Here is a 16235-nt window from a genome sequence, read left to right on the forward strand (position 1 = left end):
TTGGCAGAACAGGAGGTTTCAAAGCTCCTAGGAAAAAGAGCCGTCCAGACTGTGCCGGCAGACCAGGTAGGATCCGGCGTCTACTGAGATTCTTTTGGTCCCCAAAAGGACGGGAGATTGGAGACCAATATTAGACCTGAGCAGTCTAAACAGATTTGTCAAGAAGGCAAGATTCCGGATGGTCACGCTTCAGTCCATTCTGCCCTTTCTGGGCAAGGACAACTGGATGTGCTCTATAGACCTTCAGGACGCGTACTATCACATAAAGATTCACAGGCGCTCCAGAAGGTTTCTCCGCTTCGCTAGGGACCAGTATTCAGATTCATAGATTAGTTAGTACTAGGCTAACTGCTTTTGCGAGCCATTTAAAGCCTATTAATTATCCCCAGAATCAAACCCTATATCTTGTGTTTGTAAGGCAAACACCTTAACCATTAGGCCATCCTCCCAACCCCTTACCATTACCAATTCAGAGCCCTGCCCTTTGGCCTCACTTCAGGCCCCAGAGTGTTTACCAAATGCATGGCAGTGGTCACAGCTCATCTGAGACGTCAAGGATTCCAGGTGTTTCCTTATTTGGACGACTGGCTCCTCTCCGCCACCACCAGGTGTCAGCTTCTTCAGACCAGAGACTACACTCTGCAGCTTTGCAGGAGTTTGGGAATTTCAGTAAATTTCGAAAAATCTTCTCTGTTGCCTTGCCAATCTATCACCTTTATAGGCGCAGAATTAAACACCGTCAAAATGTTAGCCAAACTAACAGATCAAAGAATTCTGGACATCCAAAATTTCGTTCGGATTCTATTGCAGATCAACAAGGTCAAAGCCAGATTTATACTGAAGGTTCTAGGTCTTATGGCTGTGGCCATTGTTCTTCTACCACTGGCTCGCTTCCACATGCGTCTTCTGCAGTGGATGCTATTCACACAGTGGTCGTACCACAGTCTCCTGATGAGGCACGAAATCTTAGTCACACAGTCGTGCAGAACTCATCTGAATTGGTGGATATCTTCCCCTCTTTTTCATCAGGGCCGACCCTTTGTTCCCCCTCCTCCAGTTGCCACAGTCACTACGGATGCCTCTCTGATCGGGTGGGGGGGGCATTATCAGGGCAGGATGGTCCACGGGACGTGGCAACCCATAGAATACCATCTGCACATAAATGTCCTGGAGATGAGAGTGGTGCTTTTAACGTTGCAAGCCCTCAACGGCCCTTAATTATAGCTCTCTTTTGGTGGACCAGATGATCACTATCAAAATGTAAATAGGAGTTTGAAAAAGTTGGCTTCCAATGGATTTTAGCTGAAAACCGACTCCTACCCCTGTCCTTGGCCAGATCCACATCTAAATAGGTTATCCTTTCCAAATCAAAAGTTGAAGTGAATTTCAGGAAATCGGTTGAACTATTGAAACTTCCTTATCAATGGGAGATATAATTGTGCCAGTAACCGGGTAGTTTATCTGGCTCAATGTTCATCCTGTCCCGGTTTTTATATTGGCAAGACCTGCAGGAAGTTACAGGATCGGATGTACGAACATTTATATGCCATAAAGAAAGAGAGGATGGACAACGCCCTGGCAATGCACCTACATGATAATTCAGGTCATGAGTTTACTTAATCAGTGATTGATCAGTTATGTCCCGGGAATGGGGTGGGGGTCCTGAATTGCTCAGATTGGAGTATAGGGAACTCATGTGGCAGTTGAGGCTGGAAGCTTACAATTTTCCTGGCCTCAATAGCACATCTGTCAGTTGTTATTTAAAACTGATAAGTCTAGCGAGGTGAGGTTTTTGTACTGAGGAGAGGATGTCATCCCTCAATGCAGTTTTAGTTTCAGTTTTGTCTGTACCTGTTGATTCATTTTCAGTGCTGGGGGTTTGTTAGCTATTATGGTATCATGTTATCAGGTTTTTAGCCTATGTTTTCTGCTCAACTTAGTAATCAGAGTCGAGCTGGGCAATGTCCCCCTACCTGTTAACTTTTTTGGTTTATATTATATTTTATTTTATAAATTTTATGTAATTCTTAATGTTATATAAGTGACAGTCAATATTTATTGATGAACGGGTTTTACCTTTGTGATTAGAACCAAATTGACAGCATTTTAGATGCATATACTTACATTTTATATATTTTTTATCATAAGCTTAAATTATTAGATTTATAACATCTTCATTTGTATTAATATGTCATTTGCATTCTAGATATTTTCGATGTCAGTCAGAATATATGTATTTTGGTAGTTTAGGGAATAGTTGTAATGTTATTTCTATTATTGTTCGTATCGGTGCCTTTAATCTGAATGGAAGGAGGGAGGCGTATTCTTTTAGGTCATTGTATATTAATGGATAAAGTGCAATGGCACGAATTTTGTTTATTCTGATGAAGTTGGTGCAGAGCGCCGACGAAAAGCTTTGTTTGTTCGGCTTAGGATATCGCTGGTGTGGTTACGAGTCAGCGGTCATTTTTTCAAGTTTGTCTTTTTGTTTCTTTGGGTTGTTTATAAGTTTCTTGATGTCTACCGCTGCACCAGATGCCAGGGTATGTCGGAACCAGGCGACTTGACTATGCTGATCAACCTTTTAACTGATAAGGTTGACCAATTATCCCAATGAGGGGATGGTTTATCGCAATGTGCACAAACAGGAGCCGGACATCTTTCTGTTGTAACACGACCCCCCCAGAGTCCAGCTGACTGGGTCATCAGAATTGGTTCCAGCCAGTGGAGTTGTCGTTGAGTCAGGAGCAGATTCCAATTTGCTTCCCTGTCAACTGAGGCAGGAGCGTGAAGGAGTAACTAGAGGTTTAACAGAAGGCATCTTCAGTCCTCATGGTGATGTTGGTGCCCCAGTGCAGAGTATTGGTGATGTGGAGGGCACGAGGAGAGGGTATGTGGACCTTAACTTGAATGAATGGCTGAGTCGGCCATTCTGTTTTAACCTTAGCAATGATCATGCCAACTTTGAGCTGTCTTCTAATGAGAGTTCCAATTTGTCATTTAAGCTCAATTTGTTCGATCAGAAGTTACTTAAATTGAGGAAATTGCAATTGGAGGTGTCTTATTTCAGTGAATGCCGTCAGGCAAAGATTGTTCCGAAAGGACTTTGCTCCTGGCAATATCCAACTGGGTTGGAGGAGGGCTCTAAGTTCCATCAGGACCTCCTGGTATTATTTGATAGACATGGGGGTGAATTGGTGAACTTGATCAGTACACATTATCAGGAATCGATTAATCTTTTAACTAGGGAATTATCATCCCTTGATGAGATTAAATCGGATATTCACTTTTTGAGGTATTGATATGAATATGAAAGGATATATACCAGTATTGACCAGCATATATCCAAAATTACCTCAACTAAAATTAAGAAACTTCAAAGAGACATGCAGGCTTATAAGGATGGGGTAGCCTGTCCGAGACCCCCTAAGTCCCAAGTGATTTTCATAGGGGCTAGTAGACGAGCCATCAGCTGTTCGGATTGGTCCCCAGGAGTTGGGCCACAAATCCAGCCCCAAGACCAAGAAGCAGGGGTTACCAACAGGAGATCTAGCCAGGAGATCCCGGATGAGGGGGACATCACGGTGGTTCCAACTCCACTCAGATCCAGTCAGCACCTGATTCCGACGGGGCAAATTTTCAAGCTCATGCCTCGTCACCACAACAGACATCGAGTCGGAAGATGAGGAACAGGTACAAAACCAGGAGAAACTAATGAGTGATGTTGAGGTTTCCCCACTCCCCCTGGTCAAGCTGTTTGAAGTTGTTTTCAACACGGGGAGAGATTTCAGAATCTACAACTACTCCCATTTTGTTTTTTCACAACCCTTGGTGGATATTTTAGCCAAGGGGTTGCCATTTGTACCTTCAAGGAGAGCCAGTGTGGACAGATCCATTCTGGACCTTAAATTGTTTATGAGAAAGTTGAATTTGTCTCTTTTGTTGGGAAGCTCAGCTCAGTCCAGGAATCCTTATCATATCCCAAGTACATATAACCCACTGCTCCTCCCTTCAGTGGGTGTGTTTGAACAAATGTGTGATCTGGACATCCAGTTCCTACTTAATTCTAAATGTCCAGCTCAATTCAACAGTACTAAGAATGAGAAGGACCTGTTGGATGTCCTATGTTCCTCATCAGTGAGACTTATGCAACCTGATAAGGGGGGTGGTTTGGTGGCTATGGATTTGGACGATTACATCGACAAGATGTTGGCTATACTATCTTCTGATACCTATAGGGAAGTATCAAAGAATGAACTGAATTTAAGTATGAGCTGAGTCCGGTCTTATTTTGAGGATATGTTTATTAATGGTTTGTTGGACCTGGATGTGTACAATTTCATTTCGGTTTCCACACCTCGAATTCCAGTGTTGTTTGGGAATCCGAAGATCCATAAGAGTATTGATGATCCACCTATGCATCAGTTAGTGAGTGCTAAAGGTAGCATCACTTATGCAGCGGCCAAAGTGGTGGATGGTATACTCAAAAAATATGTGGCATGTTTACCACATATTTCAAAAGATTCTTGGTCATTTCTGGAGAAGGTTGGATCCATTGTTTTCAGTGGGGATAGTCATTTCTTGACCATCGATGTCATCGATTTATATTCTTCTATCCCCATTGGGTTGCAGTTGGGTGGATCCAACTAGTGATGACCTCCCAACAAGCCCCAGTGGAGGAGATCTCGATGGTTAGTGAGCTGCTGGATATCATTCTGACGTGCAATTTTTTCACATTTAACAACCGGTGGTTCCATCAGTTGATTGGAGTTCCGATGGGGTCACCCTGTGGGGCAAATGTGGCCAATTTAGTGATGGCCCATTGGGAGGGGGATTTTGTGTTTCCCAAAGCTACCGTTCAGGAGAAGGTTTCTTTGTACAGAAGGTTCTTGGACAACATTTTTATCATCTTTAAGGGCACCAAAGAAAAGGCACTTCACCTGGATGACAGTTTCAATAGTTCAACCGATTTCCTGAAATTCACTTCAACTTTTGATTTGGAAAGGATAACCTATTTAGATGTGGATCTGGCCAAGGACAGGGGTAGGAGTTGGTTTTCAGCTAAAATCCATCGAAAGCCGACTTTTTCAAACTCCTATTTACATTTTGATAGTGATCATCCGGTCCACCAAAAGAGAGCTATAATTAAGGGCCAACTGGTCAGGGCGGCCAGAATGGTGTCCGAAGATAGGGATTTTCTGGATGAGTGTAGGTTCATTTCGAACCTTTTTTTGTGTCGAGGGTACCCAGAGGACCTTATCGCTGACTTGTGCTCGGAGGTCAGGTGCAAGAGGGCCAATGGCCATTTTAGACCAATTTTGGGCCGCTCTGAGCCTGAGCCGATGGCCCCTTCCCGACTCAACCAGACCAGCAATGGGTTCCAGTGCAATTTAATCATTTCTTTCAATTTGGATGCCAATGGGATAGTGTCCATCATCAAGAAGAATTGGCGTTTGTTATCAACTGAACATATGGGTCTGGCCGGGTGGAACCACTACCCTACAGTGACTTTCAGGAGAGGCCCCAACATCAAAGACATTTTTGAAAAGAAATTCAAGAGCGCATCCTCACGATCTGGAATGTTCAAATGTAACATGTGCGGGTTCTGCAGGTATGTCAAAGCAGGCACAGCTTTCTTGATTAGGGACAAGAAGTTCCTTATCAATGGGAGATATAATTGTGCCAGTAACCAGGTGGTTTATCTGGCTCAATGTTCATCCTGTCCCGGTTTTTATATTGGCAAGACTGGCAGGAAGTTACAGGATCGGATGTACGAACATTTATATACCATAAAGAAGGAGAGGATGGACAACGCCCTGGCAATGCACATACATGATAATCCAGGTCATGAGTTTACTTTCTCGGTGATTGATCAATTATGTCCTGGGTATAGTCGGGGGTCCTGAATCGCTCAGCTTGGAGTGTAGGGAACTCATGTGGCAGTTGAGGCTGGAGGCTTACCATTTTCCTGGCCTCAGTAGCATGTTATCTATCAGTTGTTATTTAAAACTGAGAAGTCTAGCGAGGTGAGGTTTTTGTACTGAGGAGAGGATGTCATCCCTCGATGCAGTTTTAGTTTCAGTTTTCTCGGTACCTGTTGATTCATTTTCAGCGCTGGGGGTTTGTTAGTTATTATGGTATCATGTTATCAGTTTTTTAGCCTATGTGTTTCTGCTCAACTTAGTAATATGTTCGGGTCTTCAGAGTCGAGCTGGGCAATGTCCCCCTACCTGTTAACTTTTTTGGTTTATATTATAATTTATTTTATAAATTTTATATAATTCTTAATGTTATATAAGTGACAGTCCATATTTATTGATGAACGGGTTTTACCTTTGCGGTTAGAACCAAATTGACAGCATTTTAGATGCATATACTTATATTTTATATATTTTTTATCATTAGCTCAAATTATTAGATTTATAACATCTTCGTTTGTATTAATATGTCATATACATTCTAGATATTTTTGATGTCAGTCAGAATATATATATTTTGGTAGTTTAGGGAATAGTTGTAATGTCATTTCTATTATTGTTTTGTATTGGTGCCTTTAATCTGAATGGAGGGGAGGGGGGCGTGTTCTTTTAGGTCATTGTATATTAATGGATAAAGTGCAATGGCGTGAATTTTGTTTATTCTGATGAAGTTGGTGCAGAGCGCCGACGAAAAGCTTTGTTTGTTTGGCTTAAAATAAAACTTTCATTTTGCTCATTTTGCTTATTAACGCTCAGCGTTTTTGCCTTTTTGGATTTTGATCACTGAGTCCATGGATATAGTGGATATCGCTGATGTGGTTACGAGTCAGCGGTCGTTTTTTCAAGTTTGTCTTTTTGTTTCTTTGGGTTGTTTAGATGTACATGGACAGTTAAATTTTTATTTGGGCAGAACAAAGGCCTTCAGAAAGTCTGACCAATAATTTGTTTCCTTTTCAAAGGTGAAATTGGGGAAGCCTGTATCCAAAGTAACCTTAGCTAAATGGATTACAGATTGCATTTCTTATGTTTACTGTGCAAAAGGTATCATGACAGCTGGACATGTGAAAGCACATTCTACTAGGTCAATGTCCACCTCAGCAGCTTTTTGGTCTAGAGTATCTATCGATGATATTTGTGCAGCCACCTCCTAGTCAAATACATTACAAACACTCTGCCTCACTAAATTGGAACAAACTCCCTCTACATATTAGAGCCAACCTTTTCTTTCCCTGTTTTAAAAAAGGAGCGTAAATCCCACCTACTAAACTTGAAATTATGCCATTGATTTGACCACACATAGTCTTAGTCTGTCCTACTGTATAACATGTTTGCATCTCCTAACTTTTTTTCTCTGTTAGTAACTTCTGCATAAACTAACCTCCTAAACCCCAGCTCTACTACTATAGCCCCCTCCTTTCTCTCCCCCTCCCATTCTCCACACTTTATCTTTTCCCCAACTTCCTATCAATGTCGGTACATTTTCCTTCTTTTGAACAATTATCCTTTTGTTTTTATTCTTATATGTAGTAAATTTAGACCACTGCTATCAGTGCAACCCTTAATGTTCATGATTTTTTCTTTTGTTTTTCTCTCTATAATTAATTTCGTATTTGCATTGTTATTTTTAATATTTTTTGTCCTGTATGTTTATCGTTGCTTATGTTTGCTGGGGCTCTTTTCCCTTTGGTCTCCACTGAAAATGGGTTGCTTTCTATCAATGCAATGCAAATAGTTAATAACATTTTCTTTTTTACAATTTTTTTTATATTGTGATTGTTATTTAATATTTGTATATTGTCACTTTATCTTTACTTATGTTTGCTGGGTCTTTTCCCTTGGTCTCCACTGAAAATGGGTTTGTTTGCAAACTCAGTTGGACTAACCCGGTTAATAAATGTGAAATAAATAAATAAAATAAATAAATGCTCATACCTTTGTTACACATTGCAAGTTGGATATTGTATCTAGATATAGGCCATCCTTTGGCTCTGTGGTGCTCCAGAATATCCTTCTATGAAGGCCACCCATGAGATATGTAGCTGGGGAGTCTGTCCCACAGGTTGAGGAATGAATGAAAATGACTGCACCAGATTAAGAAGTTATGTACTCAGTATAATGTTCCATCTGTGTTGTCCATCTTCATTTATCCTCAAACTTTTCCCCCTCAACTGTCCCATCCCTTCTGGGAAGACTTACAGAGGTGTTTCAGAAACCACTGTTCCTTTTGAACTCCTGATCGTATTTTCTTCCTATCTTATGATAATTTATATACATTCATAAATGTATTGTACATATACAGCTGCAGCAAACCTGATCTGAGGTAATCTGGAGGACAGGGGCATTAGGGGTTAGGGAGGAGCTTGAGAGTCGGATCCTAAGCTATAGAAGCAGCCAGGTAGGATCCGAGGTTCGGATCTGAGCCCATAGGTTGAGGAAGAATGAAAATGGACAACAAAGTTGGAATATTATGGTGAGTACATTACTTCCTTTTTTCTTCTTGTGAGTGAAAAATCAGCTTAAAGTAATTTAGTTTCTTCCATTGCACAAGTCACTACTCGTTTAGATTGTGTCTATGACACATTTGATATTTTTTTCAGGCTGTGCCCGCTAATACAGTTTTAAGGTGATTTGCCTGGCTGCATTCTCAGAACTCCCAGATGATGTGAAAAACAAAATTTTAATTTATCAGTTGGACATAGCTTTCAACCCCTTAGCACAAGAAATCTGGAGAAAGCTAAAAATAACTGGACTACAAAGGCCCCAAAATAGGGACGCATTTTAAATATTGCGCTTGTTAACTTAGAAAGTTGTTCGAATAAAACGTTGTCCTAGGGATTCAATAAACTCTGTGTAGGCTTAGTGCGAAGCCTACACAAAGTTTACGTGTTTGTGAGATGAGCAGCAGTGCTAATTGCATATGCATGCTGCACATTACCTTTACACAGATACAAGTGAGGTTTCATGGCCAGCAAAAGTGTTGCCAGCCAGGAAACCATGTAAAGTAGTATGAACACAGTCAGACATGCAGACAAGTTTACCTATGGACAATCACAATGATTACCAGGGTTTAATTTCCCTAATGGAAATGCTACACATCTGCAAATCAAATGAGACAAGAGAGCTCCAGGGATATCAGCCTAGCTTGTGACATTAACAGAATATGCTGGAGAGACAAATATATCTGTCAGAGATTGCCACTGCTCTGGAATAAGCTCACAGTTCACATGAACCAGAGCTCCTCAATGACCCTGTTTAAGCGCAACCTAGACAAGTGGATGGGAGACCGTGAATTCACCCCAGGGCTGGCACCTATGTCCCTCATGGACAGGGGAGGTCAGTGCTGATCATAGACTCACTCTGCAAATAATGACCATCTAACCAAGGTAATTTAGGGAACGCAGGTATAACATAGCTAGGCCTGTAAATACCCTAGGTCCATTAGCCTAGTAAACTCCTATGAACCTATTTAAGGCAATAAATGAAATACTAGCACATAAAAGGAAAGTATACTCATTGCAAAGTACAGTACAAACCTGTTTTTGCTATACTGAAATAAAGGCTTGGTGATAATCATCAAGGGTACATCGAGTACATTATAAAGACACTAGTGTGGGGAAATATGTGTATTGAAAAGGGCCACAGACAGGAATGGTAGGAATGAAGAAAGGGTAGGATGACAAGTGGAACATGTGTGCATTGAAAAGGGCCATAAACAGGAATGGTAGGAACGAAAAAAGAGTAAGAGGACAAGTGAAACATGGTAATGTACACCAGGTAAGAGCTTGTCAATGTGTGTACACCCCACAGAAAAGACAGTTGTAGCATGAACATTAATCTCATATGTGTATAATACAGTAAGTACTACTAATTACACCTCCTGTGTGGATATATTTATATAATTGCACACTTATATATGTATTATGTGACTCTCAAACAAGGTCACAATGGAGATGATTGGTTGAAATATATGGACCCTGCCAGGATGACTAGAGAGGACATTTAGTAAGGACAGCATATACAATAGGGGGTATGTGCATATTGTGAAGATGTGTCAAAAGAGTTACTTGAGTAAGAATTTAATGTCAGCATAGGTCTCAACAAATTGGGACACATAGCAATAGGCTGATGGACAACAGTAGACAGAAGCACACACAGTCATGGACAATATCAGAATAATACCACCATTAATCTGTGTCACTGACATAAAATATGTGACTGCGCATTATTTAGTGTAAAGATTTGTCAGTAATCTATATGGGAAGTCAAGCACACCTTTCTCAAAAATGATGACTTTTGGGAGGTGTTAAGAGGGACATTGTTACATCTGCAGTTTATATTAACTCATTCACTTCAGTGGAGCTCAAGAAGTTTGCACTGTAATTTCCAATGTATGGAACCTAAGCCTTTTGACAGCATCAAATTATGTCTTCACATTTCATACAAATGTTCATATCTCTGGAAACATAGGGGATATGAAATTATAAATGGCAAACCCTTCGGCACAAACTATTTTTATAGTGGTAGCAGTCTTTTGCTTTTAGGTCTTGAATTTTGTAATTCATAGTAAACATAGTAACTACTACTTTTGTAATATTTTGTAAACAACTTACAATATCTTAGCAACCATTCAGGTTATACACATACTGTCAGCAGCAGTTTGTTCATCTAGCCAATGGCTTTCATATGAGGTTAAGGAGTTCTGTCTGTGTTACGTGGTTGTTGAGATATTTAGAAAAATGCGAAAATTATATCTATATAAATTAATATCATAAAAACAACATTTATTATCTCTTTACCTGCACTAGACAGAGGTCAGATATTAATGCAGTTGAGTTTGCCATTGTGTAAGCTATAAGATGAAATATTTTAAAACCTTGTACATGGTTTTGAAATTATTGATGCAAATATGAACAAGCAATATCTGACACCTGGAAGTGTCAGTAGGAGTTAACTGCAGATGCACCTGGAGGTATCACTCAGATGTAATGAGTTAAGAGCAATGCTGGCCAGTTGAGAGGTTTGCATGGCACAGATATGCAGCAATTTGCACTTGCATGAATGTAACCCATGCCATCAGTGTTGTCAATAAACTATGTATTTACTGGGTGCATAGTAGGAAGACATATCACATATACATCCTCTATAACACCATGAAGGGAAGTTCAAAAGGAAGGCCAGATAGAATGGGAAAATGGCCATGCATCACAAGAAATAATTTTGTATGAACAAAAAGATGTGTGGAAGCTCATTGTGACAAAAGTGATACACTTGAGTAAATCATCCCTGGAAGATATGTGCATTGTACTCAATTATTGGTGTGATGAGAGCTGAGAACAATGGGACTATAATGTCCTTTGATGTGGATGGCCTGCTCATACTCAGGAGTTGTGCTACATACAAGGGATTCGTCACCACTTTGGTCAAATGCTGGTGTATGTTCTGCTTACTATTTACCTGAGTACCCAGGCCATCCACCACTTGGTCTGCTCATATGGGTGTGCTGTCTGCATTGTAATTAGCTTCTGTATTTGCTTTCAAAATGGATCTTATCATGCTTTTTGTTCATCTAGTGTGTCTCCATGGCTCTGGCAACAGTCATTTGTGTATGTTAATAATTTCTACATTATATCAATAGTGTTTTTGAATTCAGTGATTGTCCACAATTTGCAGTCATCCACAAAGCAGGTTAGACAAAGGATGTGTAAGTATTTCTTGACTTATGATACGTAAATACCAAACAGGAAGGGGCCTAGTACAGAACCCTGAGATAAGGACCTGGTCATTGGAGTCTAGCTAGAGGTGCATTCACACCCTATGTGTCCTGTCTGTGATCCATTTGTCTACCCACTTGTTGATGTAGGTATTTATGCCCACTTGAGACAGTTTCTCTGTAGTAAGTACCTGAGTGTGGATTTCTGTCAGATGCCTTTGCCAGATCAAGTTATGTGGAATGACAGTCTTTTCCTCATGCATGCCCTTGGTGACCTTCCTGAAGACATCAACCAGATTAAATATTCATGATGTAGCCTAAACAAATCAAAAATGGATTTGGTATACATTTGAGAGATTACCTGTATCCTTTTTTATAAGGTCCATGATGAGTTACTGGTCTGTGTTACAGATATGGAGAGTCAGGATTATGGGTCTATAAGTCCCTGCATCATGTGATCGTCCCCCCTTGTTTAGAAAGATGACTGTTGCTGTACACCCTTCTGCCAGAAAATAGGCTGTCTGGAGGCTGTGTTGAAGTAGGGATCCAACTGTGTCTACTAGGTCAGGTTTTAAGTTATGGTATAGGCAACCTGGGATATTGTCATAGCTCACTAGGTCTGTGTTTTTAGCTTTAGAGAGTACACAAATAAGCTGCTTTCCGGAGAAAATAAACTGAGTAATGTCTGCATGTATACTTAGGCTGATGACCAGTGGGGACAGGGGGTGAAGTGTAAGACAAACTGTCAGCTAGCAGACTGTCTGTTTTATCTGGGTGAGTATGTCTGGTGGCATCCACAAACAACACTGTGCTTAATTGTGTATTCCCCTTAAGAGTTCACAGTTATTTAAATAAATGATTTGTAACAACACCTCCAAATACAACCTGTATTATGCATCATATGCCACACAGTGGAACTGTTCACACAGTCATTCAACTCTACCAGTGTCACGTAATTACATCACTTGCACAACATATGCATATATGTTTTTCATTGGAAAGCTGCATTTGAGTGGCCCAATACCATATATGGGCACATTACAAATGAGATGGATGTGACTCATGCAGAACAGTTACTGACACAAATGCTGATAGTCATACAATGGTGCTGTTGACCAGCTCAATAATCCTTGAGAGTAGCAACACAATTGCGCATACAGTGAATTTCACAAGGTTGAAATTGAATCAAAACGTGATATTTTGTGTATATCACAGCAATCTGAAGTAGTTACTTAATTTGTTCTGCAACCTGTGGGTCTCGGATCCGACCTCGGATCCGACCGGCAGCTTTCCAAGCTTCAAGATCCGAGCTCCTAGCTCCTCCCCTCTACCCACAGTCCCCTGTCACCACCACACTACCTCAGATCGTTTTTGCAGACCTAAATGCAGATGGGGGTTCTCCTGCCCCCCCCCCCCTCCACAGGGGAGGATTGCAGCTTCAATATTTGCCCCGATTTCTCCTTCTTCAACCCGGATCCGGGTTTTGGAGTCTTCGGATCCAGGCCCTTTCAGAGCCGGGGTTTTTGTTGGCGCTGGTGGCCCAAGCCTTCTCGACGCCGACTATACCCTCAAGTATCTCGGATCCGAGCTCTCGGGGCCGTGGGCCGGGCGTCGGATCCGTGGGAGCAGGTGCATCTTCAGCGCCGCCTATGTCGGAGAGCACCTCCCTTTCGGATCCGATGGCTTCAGCTCCAACCCCGATCCCTATCTCGGAGCCGAGGAGACTGCTCTCGGGGCCGGAAGAGAGTAGTTTTCCCTCGGCGTTCGAGGTAGTGGAGAGGGTACTATCGAGGTCTTCCAGGTCCCCGACTCGGGCTTTGGATCCCTCCGCTCCCCCACTGCATACGGGTCTAACTTCCATCATCCTTCCATCGGGACAGCCTGCTCAGACCCTCCAGTTGGTTCCCTCGGAGGAACAAGAGGCCGTTGACGAGCCCTCTTCTGATAGTCCCACAGAGGAGGTGCCTCATAAACGGACGTGTAAAAGGAGGCACATGGACTCCCCCGAGTCAGTCACCACAGATACGGACTTAGAGGAAAGGGAATGTTCCCCAAGGTCACCCCCCGAGGATGTCTCCTTTGGAGACATCATGGAAATGTTGCGTATTGGGGGGGGGGGGGTCTGCCCAAAAACCTTCCTCGGATGAGTACGTATTTCTGGAGGTGTTTGAAGCGGGCCCATCTACCTCCTGGGTGTCCCCACCGGCAGATCCCCTGGTAGATCTCCTGACTACCAGGGCTTGGCAGGAACCCGACACCGTGGAGCCTATCCCACGCCGACCGGATAAAATCCTTAGCACCCCTTCAGACAGGCAGGCTTGGGCCAAAGGGTCTCCAGTTGCTGCCACTAAGAGAGAACTCTCCCAGGAGAGCTCCACGGTCCACCCGCCGGACAAGGAGTCCCGGGCGCTGGACCGTATAGGGAAGCGGACCTTTGCTTCAGCAACCTTCTCCGTGAGGGTGCTGAATTATATGGCGCATGTCATCAGGCTGCAATGGGATTTGATCAAGGAATACACTGCAACTCCATGTCGGTCGAGGACAAAACCGTGTTCTCGACATGTATGGCCACTCTCAAGTCCATTTCAAATACGTCCATGCGGCTACTGTCTTATGCTATGGAGGGAGCCGCAAGGGCCAGCGGGGCAGGTGTTGTCTTGAAACGTCACGCCTGGCTCCGTCTTTGTAATTTCGCGGAACCTTTCAAGGTGTCCTTCGCGAACGCATCCTTTGACGGCTCTTCGCTTTTTGGCAAGACCGTATGCGATACACTAGTCCAAAGCGAGAAGGATGGGAAGACGCTGTCTGCCGTCGGAGTCCGCTTCTCGAGCCCCCAACGTTCCTTCTCAAGGAATCAGAGGGGGCAAAAGAAGCTGTGGTTCCGCAAGTCTCAGCAATCCTATCCAGCTTCGGACTTCGTGCCCTCCAGAGGCAGAGGAGGGCAGGGTGGACGCCGGCCCAGAGGCAGAGGGGGACCGCGTAACTTCGGGTCTAGGGAGCCTTTCTCCGAGAGACCCGCGCAGCAGCCCTGAGGGCTTACCCGACTGTCCAGCTCTGGAGGCAGTCGGGGGGTGTTTAACGAAACACCTGCCAATGTTGGGAGTCCATCACGAAAGATCGATGGGTGCTCCTAATTATATCCAGAGGCTACAAAATTCCCTTCCTATTTCGTCCTCCCTCAGGTGGTCACCTCCCTGATGTCCCACCCAATCAAAGAGAGGCGGCGACCGTAGAGATTTCAAATTTGTTAGAAAAAAGAGCCATCCAGTGGGTCCCCCCAGACCAGTCCAGATCGGGCTACTACTCAAGGTTCATTTTAGTGCCAAAAAAGACGGGGGACCTCAGGCCCATTCTAGACTTGTCTGCCCTGAACATGTTTGTCCCCAAAGAAAAATTCCGGATGGTCACTCTACAATCTATTCTCCCCTTAATGCAGGAGACTGACTGGATGTACTCTATAGACCTCAAGGATGCATACTACTACATTCTAATGGACAGACAGTCCAGGAGGTTCCTCCGCTTCCGGCTATGGGCCAGTCATTACCAATTCAGGGTCCTTCCGTTCAGACTCACCTCAGCCCCTATGGCAGTGGTTCGGCCCACCTGAGGCTTCAGGGCATAAGGGTCTTTCCGTACCTAGACGACTGGCTCCTCACAGCAACCAACAGGCATCAACTTTGTACCGCGAGAGACTATGTGCTGTCTCTTGCCGACAGCTTGGGCATCTCAGTCAATATACCGAAGTCCTTTCTTCATTCTGTGCAAGCATTAGATTTCATAGGAGCCAGGCTAGATTCCCGATCTTCTCGGGCCTTCTTGACCTCAGACAGGCTGTCCAGCCTCTCACTCCAGGTTTTGGCTCTTCTTCACACCAAATCTCCACCGGCGGAGTTAGTCCTGAGAGCACTAGGCTCGATGGCAGTGGCTATCGGCCTCTCTCTCCATGCTCGCCTAAGGATGCGTATATTACAGTGGACACTCCAAGTTCAATGGTCACTGTTACTCCAACCCATTGAACACTCCTATCCCTCTGAGCAGAGTTTGCAGAGAATCCCTCCTTTGGTGGCTTCACTCCCCAGAACTCAGGCAAGGGAGACCCTTTGTGACCCCCCCCCAGGTCACGTTAACCACGGATGCTTCTCTCCTAGGGTGGGGGGGCATTGTTTGGGCAGAAACGTCCAAGGTACGTGGACCTTGTCAAAGACTGCCTTGCACATAAATGTTCTGGAGATGAGGGCGGTGCTTCTAGCATTGCAGGCTTAGGAACGATTGCAATACAGACGCTCAATATGTCAGTGGTCTGGTATATAAACAAACAAGGGGGAACCAGATCCTACCCTCTGTCGAGAAGCCATGAGAGTTTGGGAATGGGCGATATCCACCAACTGCTTTCTGATAGCAATGCACATTCCGGGACAATCCAACATTCTGGCGGACAAATTGAGTCAAGTAATTCTCAGTCCTTACGAGTGGTCTCTCAATCCGAAAGTTGCGAAGGAAATTTTCCACAAGTGGGGTTGGCCTCGCTGCAATCTTTTTGCTACCCC

Source organism: Protopterus annectens, chromosome 1.part1 (genome assembly GCF_019279795.1).
Source record: "Protopterus annectens isolate FY-2018-M chromosome 1.part1, PAN1.0, whole genome shotgun sequence".
Lineage (NCBI taxonomy): Eukaryota > Metazoa > Chordata > Ceratodontiformes > Protopteridae > Protopterus > Protopterus annectens.